At 37.9% G+C, this 21,622-nt stretch overlaps 1 long non-coding RNA gene and 1 pseudogene across 1 annotated transcript; both read left to right on the forward strand.

Annotated features, from left to right (window-relative positions):
• Window positions 1-54: 54 nt before the first annotated feature.
• LOC111367024 lies at window positions 55-21,185 on the forward strand (annotated as a pseudogene).
• On the forward strand, window positions 4,908-6,010 carry LOC111368184. Its single transcript, XR_002697964.1, has 3 exons — window positions 4,908-4,969; window positions 5,340-5,381; window positions 5,713-6,010. It is a non-coding gene; the product is annotated as an uncharacterized LOC111368184 (long non-coding RNA).
• Window positions 21,186-21,622: the final 437 nt, after the last annotated feature.

The following is a 21,622-nucleotide window of genomic DNA, read 5'->3' on the forward strand; positions in this document are numbered from 1 at the left end:
AGTTCGCGTGTTGATTTTGGTTGATTTAGTGGTGGTGGTGTTGATTTTGGTTTCTGCGTTTCTCCCATTTTTTCTTCGTTTTTTGCGTTTCTCCTCATCTCTGCTCCAGCCATCACGTGATGTTGATTTTGGTAGATTTTGGCAATGGTTGATGGAGGTGGTGATGGTGGCGGCGGCGGTAATGGTTGATGGTTAATGGTGGTGTTGATTGTGGTTGATTTTGGCGGTGACAGTGCTTGATTTTTGTTGATAGTTCATAGTGGTTGTGTTGATTTTAGCAGTAGTTGATGATCGTGGTGATGGTGGTAATGGTTGATGGTTCGTGGTGGTGGTGGTGATTTTGGTTGATGGTGATGGTTGATGGTGGTGGTGTTGATTTTGGCAATGGTTCATGCTGGTGATGGCGGTTGACGATGGTGATTTTCAGCGATAGCAGTGGTGGCTGCGTTGATTTTGGTTGGCAGTGGCAACTGGTGGTAATGTACTCAAAATTTCAAAGTAAATGCGTTTTTCATTTTTGTGTTTTGAGAAACAGTTTTGCAGAATGACAAAAAGAACGTATTTTTAATAATTTCAAAACAGGCACTCAAAACACAAAATCGAAAATGAATTCAAAACTCAAAAATACAAAATCGAAATACAAAGAAAACATGGCCTTAACTTCTCCAATATGCTTTTATGGATATTCCGCTATGCCATTATTAATTACTTCCTCAACCCATCAAATATTCTCTAAAAAATCCACTTGCACAAATATACATGTATGTACACAGTATATATATATACCCATCCTTCCTACGCTCAATTTCCACCTTTCACGGTTTTTCTCCTATAATTTTGAGAGTTTTCATAGTGTGAGGGACCATGATGTTTTCGAAGATTTTGAGCAATCGGATCAATGAAACATTGCCAGATTGGGAAGACAAGTTCTTACCGTATAGAGATTTGAAGAAACAGTTGAAATTGATTTATCCCAAACAAGGGTCGTGCAAAAATCTTGAAAATAATGACATTAACTTTAATGGGAGGCCAAATAAACAGCTCAGATTGAGTGATGATGAAAAGGACGTTGGAGATTGTATGGGCGGAGTGGTGATGATGGGAAGAAAATGATAAAGGAAGGAATTGATTTTCTGGAGCTTTTGAAAAAGGAGATCGAGAAATTTACTCTTCGGTAGTGATTATGAGGATTAATTTTTTGATCGTTAAAAAGAAAAATGGATTATGCCTATGAGTGAAAAAGTAAAAAAATGACGACTGAAATAGTGAAATAACAATCAAAAAATTAATTTTTTGGAATAAAAATTACTCCCAAACAGGGGTTTAATGTATTATTCTTCAATATAGAAGAGTTGTACATTATTAGATTAAAGGTGTTGCCTTTCTTTATTATTATAATTTTTGGCATTTTGTTAGTTTCATAACATAGTCTTGCTTTATAGCCATTTTTGTTGAGAGTATAATTAATTTTTTTTTGTTTTCTAATATATTCTTATTTAACTTGTTTTATTATCAACAAGTATGAATTTCTATTTAAATTATTATTCAATGCAGGAGTATATTAGAAAAAATATAAGAAAAATTTATATTTTCGTTTGCATTAATTATATTTTTTTAATCTACGTGAAAATGGAAACATATCTTCATAGTCATGTTTTATGAGTACCGTATTTTTATATATTTTTTTTGTTATTATTGCTATTGGTTTTGGGTAGATTATGTGTTTTAGGAATCAGTAACTTGCACCAAAAAGGTGTTGAATTTTGGAACACACAAGAAATTGTTTTTATAGACAATAAACTTGTGCAATTAATTTTTTACAAACACACCTTACAACACACTAGATAATTGCACTATGGGCCTCTTTGATTGGCCCTTGTTTCCCTAGAAAATGGAAATGGAATTCCTTTACTCACAAAATGACTTGTTTGATAGCCTTTTAATTCCATGAAATTAGAATTCCACCAACTGTTGCCACATCAACATTTTCCTTCTATTGATGTAATTTCAATTCTCACCAAAATGGTGAGAATTTGAATTCAAGCTTTTTTTTTTTTTTTTTTGGGTAATGGAAACAAATTCTAAGAATTATTATATAAAAAAAAATATTTTCCTTTAATTGACAATTTTCATGTAAAAAAAATTCAAATAAATACCAAAAGATAGATGATTTTTTTGGGTTTTGGCAATGGAAACAAATTTTATCCCCAATACCAGTAAATTATATCCCTTTAATTGACAATTTTTATGTAAAATAAAGTCAAACGAACACCAAAATATACTTTTATTTCTATATTTTTCACATGAAAATTTATACTAATCAAACACAATAATTTATAATTTTTAAGAAAACGATTTCTAGGAATTCAATTTCCTGAAATTCGTTTTCTAGACAATTTAATTTCATCTTTACAATCAAACGGACCATAAGGGTGTGTTTGATAGGATGGAATTGAATTTTCTAATTTTAGGTGTTTGATACATTTTTTTTCAAGGAATTCAAATTTTTGATTTTCTTGAATTTTGGAGTTTTCATGGGTTTTAGGTCCCATGTACTGTAGCAGAATTTTATTTTATTTTATTTTTTTTGCCAATGGAAACAAATTTTATCCCTAATTGTAAAAAAAAAAAAGTCCTTTAATTGACAATTTTTATGTTAAACAAAACTAAACGAACACTAAAAAATGGATGATTTTCTTGACTTTTTATTTTTTTGACAATAGAAACAAATTCTATCCTCAATACCATTAAATTATATCTCTTTAATTGACAATTTTCATATAAAACAGAGTCAAACGAACACCAAAAATCACTTTTATTTTAACATTTTCCATGTGAAAAATTATACCAATCAAACACAATAATTTATAATTTCCAGGAAAATAATTCTAGACAATTCAGTTTCATTTTTGCAATCAAACCGACCATAACTATTTTCCAGCAGTACAATTCTCTCTGTCCCCCACTTTTTCTCTCTCTCCATCACTTTCTCTATATATGCACTGCTGCTTCTAATGCTCTGCTTTCTTCTTTTTTCACCTGGATTCAGACACAACAAACATATATATATATATATATATATATATATATATATATCTGTGTGTGTGTGTGTGTGTTTAGACAGAGAAGTCGGTGGTTGAAGTTTCTAGAATGATGGTGGCTTTGTATCCAGATTTTTCGACAAATGGCGATGAAGAGCGAAAGCCGGCAAGCTTATGTCCCTGCATGATCGGTAGGTCCGTTAGAAGTGCCTCAGGGGTTCTGTTAGTGTCGACAATAATGGAATAATCTAGAAATCCAAGTTGTTGGTCTTTAATTCCAGGTTTTTCGGTTGTGTCGGGAGCTCCTAGATTATTCCCAAAAGGCGGTGCTGATTCTTCAAAATGGGAGAAAGAAAATGAAAGAAAATATGTGTAGGAATGCAAGAAAATAGGAGATGGTCTATATTACGTTGCATGGTGGTATACCATATTTTGGGAATGCCTGAACATTATATCTCGAGGACTGGAAATGGCTTTCCCTTGCAATTTCATCATTGTTGTGCTCAAGCACTGAGTCACCCCGGGATACAGTGCTCGAGGATAGTCGGTCAAGCGGCACCCCACGTTTTGTGATTTAGCATGGTGGTCCTCGGGAATGGATTCTCCTTAATGGCCTACGACAGTTGTCATTGATCTAATAAAATTTCTATGTACTTGGGACTTTAACTCTACTCTACTACTTCAATATTTGACCCCGTAAGGACTTCATCTTAAACATGATTGCGATATCGGTCTAACTACTTTACCTAGCAGGACTCCATTGGATAAGAACATCCACCCAATTCAAATTCTATTAGGAATGTACTACCTAAACAAGGCATGAGACCATTGCACAAGTATGTTTTCATTATTTTTCAATTTATAGCCTCACGTATAAATTTCTTTCCTAACTTAAGTATCGGAAGAATGACGAGAACAAATCTCGTTGCCTTTGTTTTAGGTATCGGAAGACTACGATCATGTCCATTCAAAGTCCTCGAGCTCGAAAAACCAGTAGGTACTATTTTTGGTAGCATCACCTGGTATTCTAATGGAATTTATAATTTCTAAATGACTTGACTGATGGAAAACCTTTCTTACTATTTGAGTTCAATTAAACTACTCAAACATTTGGGAATTGGAGGGGTGCCACATTGGCCCGTCCCCAAAATCTTGTAAAAAAATCTGTCACTCCAGCATTGTTGGGTTGAATACAAATTCTAAAAGAAAAGGTTGCAGAAGCTAAGGATTTAGAGATAGAGCTGATGAAAATAGGAAGAAAGATTGTAGATTTTCATGGCGAGATGATTCTGTTGGAGAATTACTATTACATCCCATTTTATACTTAGTCAAAAGTCAATATCAACTAGTCAAAGCCCAAGTCAAATAGGGACTTAAATTGTATAAATAATTTTATTGGGACTTAATTGACCAAATTATTTTATTGGGGTTTATTTTATAAATTGTCAATACTTTAAGGTTTAAGATGGATAAAAAAATAATTTTTGGAGATTTACTTATATATTATTGAAAGTAAAGTGGTTAGATTTTATATCCAATAGAAGTTAAGGATTTAATGTGATGTTATATGGAAGTGGAGGACTTAAATGCAAATGAGGGGATTAGTGGATTACAAGTGTCAACTGCTTAACTATTTTAGCCATTTTCAATTGATATATACCTACAAAAATCTGGAAACGGGGCAGAGAAAGAAAAGAGAAAGGAAAGAGAGAAAGAAGAAAAGAAAGAAAGGAAAAAAGGAAAAGGAAAAAGAAAGGAAAAGAGGTAGGGTTGGCTATTTCAATTTCATCTTCAATTTGACAAATTTCTTGGTATATTTTATGCTTAAATTTTTTAGGGTTGTGATTTATTGGTTTATTTTTCAAATTGAAGGAAGGAATATGTTTGCAAGCCAATATTTTTGAATTGGGAAGGCTACTTACATTAAGGTGTGAAATACCAATTTTGGACAAAACCTAGAATTTTTATTTGAGTTTTTGAATGAGTATAGTTAACAGGAATAATTGTAGAGATGAAATACTCATTTGAAGGCATGAATTTATGGAGCAAGATGGAAAATTAAATTGGTTAAATTATAATTATTAGTTATACTAGTTTGGAAGAAGGTATTATTTTTATGTTTGTAGTGAAGATTATTTTAATGAATTAGATTTTAATGAAAGTACTAGAAGGTAGAATTAGTTCCAATTGTGAAGGAAATTAAAGAATATATCCAAGTGTCGAGTATTTCGTAGTTAAAGAAGTTAAGGATACTTGGTAGAGTGGTTATTAAATTGGTTATCTTGTATTATATTTCAGGAGATGAAGAGAAGATTGAAATCATGATTGGTCCATAACTTGGTGAGTGGATATAATAAATTATTTTTCAGATATTAGTATTTATTATTATTTCATACAGTTGATTTTGATAACATGATTTTTAAAATAAAGTGAATTTATAATCAGATACTTTTAAAGTTAAATTTAATTCAATTAAATCACTTGATTAGCATGTTATTTGAATATAACTGTTTCAGTATAGCTAAAGTTATTTTTAAAACCACCAGAAAATACTCAGGTGATTTTACCTCAGTTTGCACTGGTGTGAATGTGTTTCCACAGTGTATGACTAGTTATGATGATTTTACCCGTTCTGCACTATTGTGAATTTGTTTCCATAATGTATGACCAGATTATCAGAGGTCTTTGGGACCCACCCTTGTACACACATAGGCTTTGGGCCGTGTACTAAGGTGATTAGCCTTTGGGGCAGCTCTGCGTACGTATGACCAGATTATCAGATTTGAATGGCTCTGCCTTGTACATCGAGATTACTTTGTACATGAGCAAGACTATTCATTGGGTACCTTTTTGGTGTGATTTTTCAGTATTTCTACAGCTTATCATATTTCAGATTTTAGAATTCGGTCTGTTTAGTTCTCTGACTAAAGCTTTCAGCTTATAGTATTGATCAGCTGCAATATTTTATATATTTTCACGAATGTCATATTATTTATATTCATTACATTTTACAATTACTTATCTAGAATGAAGAATAAAGAATTTTATGATGTATTCATGTTTGATTGTAAAAAGTGTTACCAGATTTCAGAATTTCTTAAAGTTTCAATAGAACAAGGATTTTCAGAAAATATGCGTAAATGAAAAAAGTATGCTTATTTGCAAACTATCCACTCACTGAGTTACAAGCTCATGTTTTGCCACCCTTTTCTAAGTAGATAGTAGCAGAGTTGAGCAGTCTTGGAGCCTGTCAATTCACCTAATTGAGCCACACATCAGTAGTTGTATAGCCTACTTTATCAGATTATTATTTGATATCTTTAGTACGTTTGGGGACCTTTGGTTGTAGAGTAAAGTTATTATTGATTTGCTAGTATTCTATCTGAACAGTTTGGATTTTGAGGGGTTGTTGTACCTTGTTTTATATTGATTTGAGGAAAATTGGTAATTGTTCAGGTTGTTTTAGTTCGTATTTTAGGGGAAACTCTATCAAAATTCTATTAAAATTTTTTTTCAATCAAGCAATTCAAGATTGCCTTGATGGTGGGTCCGGCGTTCAGTTGGTATCTACCATCGGCGCATGACAAGTGTCGAGTCCACTAAGATGATTCGGGACGGGTTGTATCAATTACAGTGCTCTAAACTATACAGGTTCCTACCCCTTATTATGCCTTATTGTAAATGGCTTGCTCCCTTTCGTGAATGTGTGATGATTGTTTGGGCCGGGAATTGCCATCTTATAGTTATATGTTAAAACATGAGAATTTTTGTTAGCTGTCTTCATGATGATGTTTTTGTGTGGCATGGTCGTTATATTTCTGGTTATCATAAATGGTTATCGTAATATTTTACCTCTTAATCTGATTGTAATTTGATCAGGAGCTTTCTTAACTCAAGGGTACGTATTTAGATTAGATGGAGGTCTTTTTGCAACCAAACTAGAAGATAGACCCTACGATTTGTATTATCGGAAATTCCTCATTGAACTGCACTCATTTGTGTTAGATCCATTTGCCAAAACTCTAATCACATACAAACTGTTAACATGTTCATCGCTATGAATCTCGAGGCACTTGCTATGCCAACATAATTGTTTCGCGCGGGTTCGTCGCTAATAATTAAAAGGGATCAGACGATTGTGTAAGAGACAAACCTCTTGAGACAAAGTCCCAAAAAGGGGTGTTCTTTTATTGGCAATGACTTTACAATTGGAAATTAAAAACAGAATGCCTCCAAGGGGCGCAAGCACACGAGTTACTGAAAAAAGTGTTTAAATCTAAGCTAAGGAATTTAAAAATTACATGTTCTCTGTTCGAGAGTTTTTGATTCGGTCCTTTGCTATATGTCTTTTCTTCCTTTTATACTCCCTGGATGATCTCTTTGTGATCAACCGCCTAAAAACTGCTTGATCGTTCTACAACTGCCCACTTTCCTCGTAATGGCCAACTTGTCATGGAACTGCCTTTTTTAACTGCTGTCATTACTCTTCGTCGTTCAACCATTTTCGATTGAATTTCTTGAATCATGGAACGTGATAGGGCTGCTTTAACAACTGCTTTGATAACTACACTTCTTGATAACCACAACACTTTATGTTTGCTAAGACCTTGGGCGACTCGAAAGTTTGGGCGAGAATAGAGTAACAGCTCTGGGCGACTGCATGACACTCCATTCGCTCAGATTCTGGGCGACTTGCAAACTTGGGCGATGGTGTTACCGCGTTCTTGGGCCTTCATCTTGAATTGTTTGATTGCGCTTCATTCTTTGGGCTATCTGATTTGGGGATCCTCCAATTCGGCTTAATTTCTGGGCCGTTCGATTTGGGCTGAATTTTTATGTGTCAACAATTATCCCCCAATATGGCAGAATTAATACCAATTATTAAATTTTGCCATATTCACTTTGTGTTTTCAGTAACATTCGAAATTCCCAAGAATTTCGATCATTGTTTTCTTCCATAGTTTGAAAAGGTGCGACGTTTTGCAAACCCCTATAACCCCCAAGCACGCCATTTCACTGCACCATTAAATCACGCCTCACTTTTTCGCGTTTCTCTCCCATGATTTACTGTTCATCTTTTGCTTTCCTGCTACGTAACTCTGAAAAAACTCCGTTTAATCTCTAATGGCTACTTCACAATCTCAAGCTGGCGACTCCTTTAGTTTTGATGACTTTCAGAAACTTCTGAGTCGTCCATACATAACTTCGAGCTTTCTCGCGCCCGCCAATGTCGAACTCAATGAGTTCTACCTAGGTCCTTTCTTCAACAATGCAGAGGCAGTCGAACAGGCGGCGGTGGGCCAGCTGTTTCCTTGTACTCAAGGCCCTCCATTTCTAAACTCTCTGTCGCTGGGGCCACTTCGCGAAAGAGGTATTCGCACCTGGCCTAAATCTGATGTAGTTTTTCGTAGGTGGCATGCTCGTCTTGTGGGCCATGGTCCTACTAAGGCACTTTTTTATAATGTTAGGATCTCTGATTTGTTAGAAATCTCTATTCAACCCCCTACTTTTGATTCAGCACTTTTTTCGATCGCTTTGAGTTTTTGGTCTTTTGAGTATAATAACTTTATTTTCCCTCTTGGCCCCATGTCTATTACTTTAAGGGATGTTGGGGCTCTAGTGAATCTACCACCTTTGGGCGATACCATTTTTCCTGGTATCTTCATTTCTGGTGGCGTCCCAAAGTTCGGTAAAAACTACACCGAGTCTTATTCAAGCCTGCAAACCCTTCATAATCATTCGAGCGCTGAGCCTTCCCATACTGAGCGAGTGGCCTTTCTTCTGGTTTGACTTTGTAAATATGTTTTGTGTGTGCTAAGTATAAAGCCTTCCCTGAGTTATTTACCCATAGCGCACGAATTGGCGCGTGGCAGGCCTTTGAATTTATGTTCTTTCTTTTTGGCTGCCCTTTATAGAGGCATGGCTTCTCTTCAAACTCAATTGAAGAATGGTGCATCTCCCACTGGCAGTGGACCTCTTTGGTTCACTCAATTGTGGTTGAGATCCTATTTTCCATTGCTTGGTGCTCCATCAATTTCTCGTTCCTCTGCTAGCTGCTACGGGCTAGCCATTGAGCCATTGGCTCTCATAAATATGTCTAGAAGTGACATTTTTTCATTCTTTTATTCTTTGGATTCAATCCCTTCATTCTTTCCTTTTCCTCCTTTTTTGATTCCAAACTATGTGCATCCCCTCTCCACTATAGACAATGCAAGCACCTCTCTGCTCATTTGGATCCAGTTTTTAACCAGGAGGGAGTTATTTCATGATATTTTAACTTGGACCAATGCCAAGGCAGGGGTAGAAATTTATGCTCCCCAATTTTTTGCTCGCCAACTTGGTTTCGGCCAAACTTGGCCTGTTCCTCCTTGCTATTTAAGGAACTTGATTGACCGCTTTCATATTATTAATAAGGCGGAGACAGACGCTATAAATGCTCGCAATCTTCTTTTTAACAAGCTATTTTTCATTAGCCCCTTCAATTCTAGCCACGCTATCCATCCTTTTTTTGAACAGCTCTGGCCGTCAGTAAAGCGCAGATTGTTTGCGACTGATGCCAATCGTGCCTTTCATTTACTGGACCAGCCGAGCATTTCTTCCCCTCCTCCTGTTTTAGTCACTCCTTTATCTATCCGGAGTCCTTCTCCTCCTCGTCGTGCCAAACAGTCTACTCGTCCATCTTCTTCTCTCCCTGCCAAACCTACTGCAGCCAAGAGTGCCCCAAGTCGCAAACGGTCAGCCTCAGCATCTCCCATCCTGGAGGATGATGTTGATGATGATGATGATACCCCTCTTATCATCAGGAGGAAGGTAATTAAATTGGTTTACTCACAAGCATACTTTTCTATACTTGAAACTTTTCTGTGTGCTGCTGATTTATTTGGACTTCTTAGAAAAGCTTAGCCTCTCCTTTAAAGGCTTTGGCATCGGCAGCTCCTGCTCCATCATCCTCTACTGAGGCTGCTTCATCCAAACCGGTTGATGAGGGGACTACGCTTAAAGAGACATCTTCAGTCCCAGAATCCTCATCACAACCCATGGATGAGCCACCTTCTTCCCAGGTCGTCAACTCCCCAAACATCGAAGCAGAAGGTAATTCAGTTTTTTGATGTTTTACCTTTGCTTGTGCTATTGGTTTCTGATTTGTTGCTTTTGAGTTCTGCAGATACTCCTATGAGTCTGCCCGTTGTGGCAACATCTTCTCACTTAGACAAGGGGAAGTCCTCACGAATGGAGGAGTCACAGGTGGCAGACTTGGCTGAGGATATGCCATCTTCTACGATTATTGATGAGGTAATCTTTGCTTCACTTTTATTTCCATCTTGTTCGTTGTAGTGAGAATCTTCAATATTGGTAATTTTCTTTGCAGAATGCTGACAAGATTGTGCATTCCATCCAAGACTTGTTCGCTTCCTGGGGGCAAGTCAAGACATCTCGCCCTGCTCCATCTGGTCGTCCTGCTACTTCTTCAGAGGAAGATTTGAAGTTCCTCAAGCAGTCGATATTTTAGTACGTGTCCTTCATGGATATGGACATTGGTGAGGCTAGTGCTGCCAGACACAAGGATAAGTTTGAGCATTTGAATGCTCCGTCGCTCAATCTTTCTGCCGATTTTAAAGCGACGTTGAAAGTTATCCACTCCGAGATCCTCTCTTAGCTGGCCAAGAATGCCGAACTGAATGCCAAAAGTACTCAATATCTTCGTGCCGTATCTGAAAAAGAGTCTTTGCGTCTGGAGATCAACAAGGCTGAGGACGAGTTGAAAGAAATCTCTTCCGAAGTCATGATTGAAGACTCTTTGATGGTTAGTTTGGCTGCTCAGATGAAGGAACTTCAAGCCAAAATGGACGACTGCAAGGCCAGAATGGCTGCTAAAAAGCGTAACGCCTCCCAGGGAATTGAGCGAACTAAGTCTTTGGTCGAGCAGTATAAGAAGTCGGAAGTTGATGATGATGTCGTGGCCGAATTGAACATCACTTCCTCTCGACAGAATGAGGATTGGGAAAAGCTTAGGGAACGAATTCGTTCAGTATGGGGTGGATTGTAATTAAGACATATGACGCCTTAACTTTTCCTTTTGTAATTTTGCTTTTGACTTTCCCTTTGTAACTTTGTTCATCATTAATGAACATATATGTTAACTTCTTGTGCATTTATTTGAGGTTTGTCTTTTAATCGCCAATTCTTCAAGCATTTAACTGCTTTGTGCTAAAAATCTTGTACATTTTCTCTTGATATTTCCACCTCTTTTCCCAAGACTTGGGATACTTAATTCCATTTACTAGGCAGAATGTGGCTGCTCATATTCTGTCTCTTCATCTCCATCCCCCCTATAAATGTACGTATGCTTCGCACTTTCCATCTTCCATCTTCATCTTCATTTTCTTCTTCGAAACCAATTTGCTGCCATTGTTTGGTATTCTGATAATCAATCCAAAACCTTCGTCTTTCTATAAAAATGGACTGTTTGGTCCGCCCATTTTACTATTTGCCTTGATGTCACCTTTGGTGTGGGAGGTATAGAAAATATTTTTTGGCCAGCAGCAAAGTTTTTACCATCAAAGTTCTTCCCATCGTCTCTTTGTCCTTTACAAGGAGTTCGATGATAGAAGACAATTTTTGGGATGCTTGCGGGCCACCTTGCTTGTTGAGAGTGCTTCTCATCCTCTTTGCCCGCCATTGCAGCGATGCATTTAGAAAGGTGGTGTGAGGCCAGTCCATCCTCTTACTCGGTGATCCCACCATTGCAGCGATGCATTTAGGAAGGCGGCGTGAGGTCAGTCCACCCTCTTACTCGACGATCGACTGGGAGATTAGCTTACTTTTAATTGTAGTTTGTAGAGCATCCATCATTTGTATTTTTGCATCTTTGTAATGAACGTTTGATAATAAAGGACTTTATTTGAACGTATTTCGCTCTGACCTTGTTATCCTTAATCGTTCAACATATTTTGATTATGCTTTTATCTGTTCACATTCCCATAAAGAAAGAACATATTTTTTCAAATATTTGCCGTTAATGAATCTCACGTGCTTGGTGTCATCTAAATCTTCCAAATGATACGCTCCATTGGGCAACACACTGTTTATTTTGTATGGTCCTTTCCAATTGGGCGACCACTTCCCGTACTTTGGATCCTTGCTATCCAAAGGGATTATCGTCTTCCAAACTAGTTCACCTAGGCTGAACGACTTGGCTATGACTTTTTTATTATAAAATTTAGCCATTCTTTGTTTTTGAACTTGCAATCTATCTAAGACGTCCAACTTTAATTCGTCTAACCCCAATAAATTTTGAACTAGTGATTCGGTATACTCATCATCATTCAACTTATGTTGCAAGCACACTTTAATCGATTGCACGTTGATTTCCATAGGCAAAACGGCCTCCTGTCCATAAGCAAGTTGGAAATGAGTAACTTTGGTACTTGACCGAGGTGATGTTCTATAAGCCCACAAGGCCTTGTTCAGACATTCGTGTCAATTTCTGGCATTTTCATCTATCATCTTTCTGATGATATTTTTTAGAATCTTATTAGAAGATTCTGCTTGTCCGTTGGATTGAGCGTAATATGGTATGGAGTTTACTAATTTAACCCCAAATTCGCTCAAAATTTTGTTCACTTGATCCCATTCAAAGATGTTCCGTGATCTACCATCAACGTTTGTGGAATTCCAAACCTATAAATGATGTGATCACGGATAAACTTTATGACATTCTTTTGGGTGATCTCTTTCAAAGGTACCGCCTCTACCCACTTAGTGAAATAGTCGATTGTAACTATAACAAAAGTATGTTGCTTGGACGATGGGGGATAAATCTTCCCTATCAGGTCTATCGCCCAACCCTTGAACGGTCAAGGTTTAATAATAGGTGCCATCTCTTGTGCTGTCGTCCTTTGTATTGGACCATGCTTTTGGCATGCTAAACAACTCTTTACATACTGGACGCATAATTGCCCCATCTTTGGTCAAAAATATCCACTCCTAATAATTAACCATCTCATCCTTTGGCCAGCTTGATGAGCTCCACATATCCCTTCGTGCACCTCAGCCATGATCGTCCTGACTTCTTGCAAACTTACACACTTTAGCAATACACCATCAGAGCGTATCTTAAACAACTCTTCATCTATTAATGTATAGTTCAGCAAACACAGCTTCATTTTCCTACTAATCCCTCCGTTAGGTTCTTTAAGGAGCCTTTTAATCTCTGTTCTCTAATCCATTGCATCTCCATCTTGTATGCAGTGAAATTCAATCTTCCTTGCCCTTCTTTGAGTCATGGACAATATGGTTTCATACTCACAAGTAGACTTCCAATTCAAAACATTTGAGTACCCTGAGGCCATTTGAGCTAACTCATTTGCCATGTCGTTATATATCCTATTAACGCATTGAAGTTCTACTTGGTCGAATTCTTCTAACAATTCTTGAGCGATCTCATATTGACTTATAATGGAATCACTTTGGCATTTAAAATCACCAATCAATTGATAGATTACCAATTGAGAATCGCCCCTAACGATAACATTTCTTACTCCCATATCTATCATTAGTTCTAGGCCTACAATTAAGACTTCATATTCGGCCTGATTGTTGGTGCACATTCTGTCTAAAGTGAATACGAACTTGTAGCAAATCCCTAAAGGATTAATCAATGCTACTCCTACTCCTGCACCTTTAGAGGTTTTTGACCCATCGAAATACAACACCCAAGATTTTAGCTCGAACGAATTGATTTCTAGTTCAATTTTTTCAGGCATGTCAAGGCATGGATGATTGGCTAGAAAGTTAGTCGAAACCTGATTTTTGACTGCCTTTTGAGGTATATATTGTATCTCGAATTATGATAAAGCTAATGTCCAAAGGCCTACCCTTTGGTGTAAAATAGGGCGCGAGAACATATACTTAACTAAATTTACTTTAGAAATTAAATAAATGGTTATGGGCCATAAATAAGCCCTTAATTTTGTACATGTGAAATACAATGCAAGACATAATTTTTCGATAGCAGAGTAATTACATTCACATTTCGTTAACCGTCTACTTAAGTAATAAATTGCCCTTTCTTCACCAAATTGGTCTTCCTGTACGACCATTCCAGCTATTGATTCTTTCTCAGCCGATACATACACTTTCATTGGCCGTCCTTGGATTGGTGACACCAACACTGGTGGACTTGATAAATATGTCTTCAGGCTTTCAAAAGCCTTTTGATGTTCTTCTTTTCAGACGAATTCGTCATGATTTTTCAGCTTTAAGAGCGGCGAAAAGACTTTAGTTCGCCCTGCACAGTTAGAAATAAAGTTTTTTAAAAAGTTTACTTGGCCTAGAAACCTTTGCAATTCTTTTTTGTTGCTAGATGGTTTGGCCTCTAAATTGGCCTTCGCTTTATTTTTATCAAGTTCAATCCCTCTCTTGTGTATTAAGAAACCAAGAAAATTCCCTGCATTAACACCAAATGCACACTTCAAGGGATTCAACTTTAGCTTATATTGCTTCATTCGCTCAAACGAACATCTTAACTGTTCGAAATGGTCCTCTTCTTTAATGGACTTGACTACTATGTCATCTACATACACTTCAACAAACTTGCCTATCATATCATGAAAGATTAAATTCATTGCCCTTTGATAAGTTGTCCCTGCATTTTTTAGGCCGAAAGGCATAACCACCCATTCAAAACATCCTAAAGACCCAAGGCATCTAAAGACAGTTTTGTGTATGTCTTCTTCAACTATATAAATTTGATTATATCCTGAATACCCATCCATGAAAGAATACATGACATGTCTGGCAGTCGAGTCTACTAAAGAATCCACTGTGGGCATTGGATACTCATCTTTGGGTATAGCTATGTTTAAATTCCTAAAGTCTATACACACCCTTAGTTTACCATTCTTTTTTAGTACTGGCACGATATTGGACAACCATTCGACATATCTGGCTATTCTAATAAAACCTGCTTTCAATAATCGCTCTATCTCTTTCTTAATCTCAGGGAGTACATTAGGAGCAAAACGTCTAGGAGGCTGCCTATGAGGTTTAAAACTAGGCTTAGTTGGAAACCTATGTTCCACCAAGTCTCTATCTAAACTAGGCATTTGTTCATATTCCCAAGCAAAACAATCTTTATACTCCTTTAGCAAAGCGATTAATTTATTACTAACCTCTTGATCGAGCATCTGGCTAATGAATGTTGGACGATCTTCTCCTTCATTGCCAATATTTACTTTAATCAGAGGGTCTTGTGCTTAAACATATCCAGGTTTGATGATCCGCATCATTTCGTCGTCCAGTTTCCTTGTAAGTACTTCTTCTTCTAAACAGTCTACCTTGTTAACTTCTCTGCCAATGCTTTATTCTAACTCGAATACTGCCAATTTGTCCTTCAGCGCTTTTAGGGTTGTCTCTTCTTTCGCCTTGTCATTGCATTCCTTATTGAAAGCCATCAGTCTGGCTTTGAAGGCCTGAATATCGGCCATTTGCTTTTGTAACTTAGAATCCATTTAAGACTCCTTGATTATTCTTTTGCCAATTACTGGCTCTTTTAGGGCCACTATATTTGGCCTCATCTGTCTGAACATTTCAGTGAGTGCGTCTACTGAAAATGGCTCTTCGCTTTGCGCGACAACTTGAGTTTCTTCCCCATCTTGTACTACCCTGACAGGTCCATAGTCTCCTTCATACATGAACTTTTCCACCGAGTTTGCTTCTGCGACAAAAGGCCTATGATCGGCCTGTACCACCTCTGCTTCGCCTTTGTTATTCCAAAAGATCAGGCATTGATGGAGCGTTGAGGGTATACAACAACTTTTGTGTATCCAATCTCTTCCTAGTAACACATTGTAACTAGTAGGACCATCTATTACAAAGAAGACTGTGGTCCTAGTAGTCGTCCCTATAGTTATGTCCAATGGCATAACTCCCTTAATTGAAGTTGCTCCTCCGTTGAAACTCGTAAGGATAACTTCTGTTGGAATCATGTCACCCACTGTCTTTGCAAACTTCCTCATCATCCTAGATGGAATGGTGTTTATAATTGCTCCATTGTCGACAAGCACTTTTGCCACAGGGATGCCGTTAACTAGAGCATTAACGTACAATGGCCTCAAGTGTTTAGTCAATTTCATGGCTGGCCGTTTAAAAATAACCTTTTCGGCAGCCTCTATTTCTACTTCCTGCTTGTTTTCTGTGGAATTATCCCCCTGTGATAAGTCGACGTGCAGCATATCGCGCTGATCCTCTGTCTCCTGAATTTCCTTCTTACTTTTTTCTAATGCTTCCTCATCAGTTACCCAACCTGTGGGAGGGGGCATTATTCTTGGGGGTGTTCCATACTTTTCAGAGCGAGGCACTTTTTTCTTCCTTTTGGGTGTCCCGTACAGTACGTAGAAATCGAAAGAACGTCCAGATGGTTCTCCCAATAAGTCTATTTCGCGAACTCCCTCCCGATGTAGTTGTTTCAACAGAGTATTGCGCGATACTCCTCTCCTTCTTCCTTCTGCTTCTAGGTCGATTTCTTCTTCAATGTCTGTCATCCCGTCATCTTCTTCATCGTTGTAGGCCTCTTTAGAAGTCTGGCCTTCTTCACATTCCAGCACGCAAGCCTCTCCTTCGTCGTTCTCCCTTTCTTCTTCTTCTTTTTCTTTATTCTTGAATTCATTGGCCAGTAAGTAATTATTGGCCACGACAGGAGGTAACGTACCGAACTGGATGGTAAGGGGTTGATCTGGATCCTCTCCATCCCTTCTGTCCCGCTCAAACTTTGATCTCCCAGAAGAAGTTTCCGACGGCTCTTTCATTGATTCATTTGTACCGATTTCTTCACTATCTTTGAGAACATTTTGATTAGCTATCTTGAGAAGTTTAGGCGCTTTAGGATGTGGCACTCCTTGTTGCTGCCTCCTCATTCGTCCATAGTTTCATTGGAAACGCCTTTGTTAGGTTCTAGTCATCTCATCGAAGGGTATTGCCCTTCCTGCATTATACTGGAACGAATGCCATACATTTGGCCGGTGAGGTTGTGGCCTGAATGTTCTCCCATTATCTGCTGGCCTGAACTGCTACCTCGCCCTCTACCAGGCTGAGTGTTTGGGAAGAAAGTAGGGCGATGGGGAGGCTGACATATCCCTGGTTTCTCCACATTCCCACTCACTTCTCTTTTACATCTTGCACACAGGACGTCTTCGTCCTTTTTTGTTTCTTTCCCCTTGATTCGTTTAAAGACAGTGCGATGTGGTCTAGGATCCTCTTCTCCATCATCTATGATCAACTTGAATTTTGGCAATTTGTTTTTTAAACCAGACGTCACCATGTTCACTCCAAGTGGCTGTGGAAAAGGATTTTCATCCACTGCCATCTTCTTCTTATCGTCGAACATAATTCGTCCTGATTCAATGGCATCCTGCAATACATGGCGAAAAACCAAGCAATTGTTAGTCAAATATGACCATACATTATGCCACTTACAATATTTTTTATCCTTAATTTGTTCAGGGTTTGGCAATTTATGCTTATCGCTCAACTTTATCTGCTTATCCCTATATAATTTATCAAATATGAGGTCAGCTTTGGTTACATCGAACGAGAACGTTTTAGCCTTTATGTTTCCATCTTTTATGGGCTCATCTTTGCCTGATGGTCTAGGTTTGGCCATTATAGGACAAGTATATGTATCTCCTTTGACCAATTCGGCCTGATCGTATGACTCGTCCCTGATGGTATGAACGTCAAAATTTGGGTCTTTGTAATAAGTCCCTTTACTAGAATTTTTCATCTGTTCTTCCTCTCTTATCAGTCGTTCATATCTAATCACATTCGCACTCAACTGGAAAAGGTCAGAAAATTCCTTATCCAGGAATTTCTTTTTTAAATCAAAGCTCAAGCAGCCCTGAGCGATTTTGACAAATTTTTTTCGGGCAGAGGTACAAAACACTTGCTTCTTGCTGTCTTGAACCTTTGGAGAAAACTTTCTGCCCGTTCGTTTGGCATTTGACGTAGATTCGCCAAATCAGCTAAAGTAACTTCAGACTCAGTTTTATAAAACTGAGTATGGAATAACTGTTCCAATTGTTGCCATGTTTGAACAGAGTTCGCTGGCAAGTTGATGAACCAGGAGAAAGCTACTCCTGTTAATGAACTAGGAAAAAGCCTCATTTTATGGTAATCGGTTACATCATCACTTTGCAATGTGAATCGCCCTATGTGTTCTAGAGTAGATACCTCTCCTAAACCGGTAAACAGTGAGAATTCTGGCACTTTATACCCTCTAGGCCATGGATATGTTTGGTCTACCCAATCAGGATATGGCTTTGTGTAAGTCGGCCTAATGACGGGACGCACCCCAAAAGCCATCTGATCCTGTACGATTTCCATAATTTGATTCCTCAACATGACGTTGGGGTCATATGAAATTCCTACAGGTTGGTTAACTGGTTGATTTGCATGAGGTCTGATGTTTGGTACTTGATTGGTAACAAAGTTACCATGATTAGGGTCGTTACCATGATTAGGGTCATTACCATTAGCCTGAACATCTATTCCCTTATTAACACGTGGGGTATTCTGTCCATTGTTTAGGACATTATCTCTTATATTTGGATTACCCCCCAAGTTAGGCATACCACTACCATTGTTCTGATTTGGCACTGCCCCACCCCCTTGGTTTGAAGAAGAGGGACCAGAAAGTGGTTCTACCCCTTGATTCGGATTTAGGACCGAGGGATTATGTCCCACAATTGTCCTAGTTTGAAAGTGGTTTGCAAGAGGCATAACCAGTTGACATATTTGGCCTACTAACTTATTCATTGTTTCGTTCAAAGTGTTTAGTTGTTTGGCCATGTTGTTATAATGTGCATTCCCATTTTGGGTAAATCTTTCCATATTATGAATACTTCGAAGATTTACCTGTTCAACGACATCTTGTGTGAAGTCTCCAAGTAGTGCACGCATGGTTCGAGGACTCAACTCTGTCATTAGTTCATAACGACTGTTACTGCTTTCATTCTGTCCATCTATTCGTGGGGAGGCATGCTGCTCCTCATATCGCTCGATCACAGACTGGACTCCTCCCTGACTTGCTGCTTCCTTATCGGATCTCTGAGGTATATTGTTTCACCTTTTGTATTTCAACACCAAATACTATGGTCCCGCTGAGCGTGCCAAATTATTTCGCGCGGGTTCGTCGCTAACAATTAAAAGGGATCAGACGATTGTGTAAGGGACAAACCTCTTGAGATAAAGCCCCAAAAAGGGGTGTTCTTTTATTGGCAATGACTTTACAATTGAAAATTAAAAACAGAATGCCTCCAAGGGGCGCAAGCACACGAGTTACTGAAAAAAGTGTTTAAATCGAAGCTAAGGAATTTAAAAATTACATGTTCTCTGTTCGAGAGTTTTTGATTCGGTCCTTTGCTCTATGTCTTTTTTCCTTTTATACTCCTTGGATGATCTCTTTGTGATCAACCGCCTAAAAACTGCTTGATCGTTCTACAACTGTCCACTTTCCTCGTAATGGCCAACTTGTCATGGAACTGTCTTTTTTAACTGCTGCCATTACTCTTCGCCGTTCAACCGTTTTCGATTGAATTCCTTGAATCGTGGAACGTGATCGGGTTGCTTTAATAACTGCACTTCTTGATAACCACAACACTTTATGTTTGTTAAGACCTTGGGCGACTCGAAGGTTTGGGCGAGAATAGAGTAACAGTTCTGGGCGACTGCATGGCACTCCATTCGCTCAGATTCTGGGCGACTTGCAAACTTGGGCAATGGTGTTATTGCGTTCTTGGGCCTCCCTATTTGGGCCTTCATCTTGAATTGTTTGATTGGGTTTCGTTCTTTGGGCTATCTGATTTGGGGATCCTCCAATTGGGCTTCATTCCTTGGGCCGTTCGATTTGGGCTGAATTTTTATGTGTCAACAATAATATATATGTTGTTACCAGTGAGATAATTTTCTTTTCTCGCTTATTGTACAGGCTGAAGTTGTCTTCTGATATTAGGATGAGTAAGTGGAGATGTCTTCTCACTAGGATAATGATTTAGGAAGAGGAAGAAGAATAAACATATTTCTGGGTTTTATTGGGATATTTTTAACACTTGTAGAATGTCTTGTTTTGATTGGATTTTCTGTATTGTTTTCTTCTATTGGCGTAGCCAGTGGGCAGTCCATTCATACACTTATAGCTTCATTTTATTGGTTTTCTGGCAGGACGTGTGAAGATTTCGAAAAAGTAAGACAAGCGAAATTCGGAACTCATGCGACTATCTTTCATCCAAAAGGTTTTTGCATGAGCCGTTCTTTAAAACTGAAGGTTTGAATAATCTAGTGAAGGAGTGTAAGATAATGATTTACAGCATCTTCTCATGGCATGAGCAATTGATCCCACCCGAAGAGACTGATAAAAAAGAAGGTTGCTGTGAATGGTCTGCTACTGTGGATACAGAAAACTTTCACTTAAGGTGCCTAAAGAACTTTCAGCAATTAAAAACATGGAAAACATGTACACGAGGCTTACTATATCAGCCTTACGGGCCCTCAGGAAATCAGAAGTGGAAATTCCACTGTAAACATGTTCTCTTTGCCGCCCATGTAAGATCGTGACATGGACGAATTCGGGAAGTTAAATTCTGTCATGGAACATGAAGCTAATTAACTACTGTTATCATACTTCTGGTTATGATATTTCATCCTTGAAGCCCTTAGTCTTGTTAAGTCGACGTTTTCCTGTAAACATTACATTTGAAAGTAAAAAAAAGCGACATGGGCCTCTATATCTGAAAATCCAGAAATGTTTGCGGAGATACTCTATCAAGTTGAATGTTATTTTGTATTGCTTAATCACTTTAGTAATATCTAGTCTGTCGTTTTGTTACCTCGACAATTTGTAGTTAGATGAAAGAACTGCAATTTTAACACAATATTACAGCTTTCGTAGTGTTAAAATTGTGTTTTCTTCTTATTGCTTGGTTGCTAGTCTTGATGCAGACTTCGATAAATGTAGGTAGATTATTGTACTCATAAGGTGTAGTCTGTAGAGTCGTTAAATGTACTGATAAAAATCATTTGCTTAATTCTTAATTCGAGGGATGGATAGAGCCCTGTTACCTAAGCAAAAAGTCGTAGGTTAGACCCCTACATGGCACGATGTAATTTTATTAATTTTCGCTCTGCTGCTACGTTTTGCGGCTTTGCCTACTATTGAGGGTTAAAAACTTGTTTGGGCCCTATATTTATAGGTGTGTTTTATATTGGTCACCAAAGTTAATTTCTTTATGAAATTCGCACTGAACTTCTAATTTCTTCATTTAAGGTCCCATAATTAATCGAGCCAGCTCTGTATATAAATTGGTTTTTGGGCCTACTCATTGATGCCATACAATCATACAAACTGTACCAATTTCTATCTCTCTCACACCTATTTTGGCATAATTTCTATCTTTTTATGCGATTTTGATACAATAATACAAAGCAAAGGTCATTAGGTTAATTGAACTATTGTCAACATCATCACTCTTTCCATGAGTAACCCACTTTCCACCCAATCTCCTCCATTTTTCTGCACCCCAAAAGCC

The sequence above is a fragment of the Olea europaea genome, chromosome 18 (assembly GCF_002742605.1).
Source record: "Olea europaea var. sylvestris chromosome 18, O_europaea_v1, whole genome shotgun sequence".
Lineage (NCBI taxonomy): Eukaryota > Viridiplantae > Streptophyta > Magnoliopsida > Lamiales > Oleaceae > Olea > Olea europaea.